We start from the raw sequence: 1,188 nt of genomic DNA, 5'->3' as shown, positions 1-1,188 counted from the left end.
AACCCTCATGACACTCATCCAAATCCTCAACAGCAAATACCTTTCTATCCTTGTCATGCTCTGCCTCCCGTAGCCCATGTGGCATCATTACCACCGCATCCCATCCCACCTCCAACGGTTCCCTCTGAATTTCTAGTTCTTCACTTCTATGGTGTTCCAAGACAACTCTCTCTTTCTCGTTCACCTCAAAATTCTTTTCTTTGATTTTTTCTTGTTTTCCATCAAGAGACTCCCTGACATCTTCATCGTGTGTAGTGGTTTTTCTTTGGACATCAATCTTCCTCCTGTACTTAGCTTCACCCACAAAGATCTCTTTGCTCCTTAATCGCATTCCATTCATCTCCTTGATGGCCTTTAATGCACCTCCTTTTGTAGTATACCTGATAAAAGCAAACAGATGGATCCGGCCATACTTCTCCTTACGTGCCAAATTGATGTCATTTATCCTTCCTATCCACTTGAACATATGAAATAATTCATTCTTCGAAACATTTCCAGGTAAATTATCCACAAAAATTGTGAATGATTCACTCTCCAATCGGAGATACGCTTTCCAATTCCAAATCCGTGGATCTTTTTTAACATGAGGCTGTCTAACTTTATCCCGCCTTACATTAGATATAGATAGATTATAGTCTCACAAATATTTATATAACATTTTGTAAGATCCAAAATAAAATTAAACTAAAACCAAGTATTAGGAATGCTCTTAATCACAGCAAAAAAAAGTGGGTCGATAAAAGGATTTTATAATACACTATCCATATACATACAAAATTTTCAATGGCTAAGAATAATGGTGGAGGAACTGAATTGGTTCCAAAAACTTACTATGATACATATCTTATGACCTCCAATTCCATAACTATTTCTTATGGATTTAAATGATTTATGTTTTTTTAAACATTTTATTTTTGGATTTTTACGGTATCCCTCAATTCGACAACTCAATGACTAATTCATCGCAAACTAGAGTTTTATTTAAGGGTTTGTCGTTGACTAATATTGCTGCATGTACAAAACAAGATTTAAAACTCCAACCATACCACCATAGTTATCAGAACCAAACCGATAATCAAACCGGTCAAACTACTGGGTCACTAGTTTAACCAGTGGATCACATGTTGAACTAGTTGATTCGGTCATAATTAAATAATTATATAAAATTTAATTTAATTTTTATTTTCA

Source organism: Arachis ipaensis, chromosome B07, assembly GCF_000816755.2.
Source record: "Arachis ipaensis cultivar K30076 chromosome B07, Araip1.1, whole genome shotgun sequence".
Classification (NCBI taxonomy): domain Eukaryota; kingdom Viridiplantae; phylum Streptophyta; class Magnoliopsida; order Fabales; family Fabaceae; genus Arachis; species Arachis ipaensis.
Note: the sequence above shows the minus strand (reverse complement) of the source record.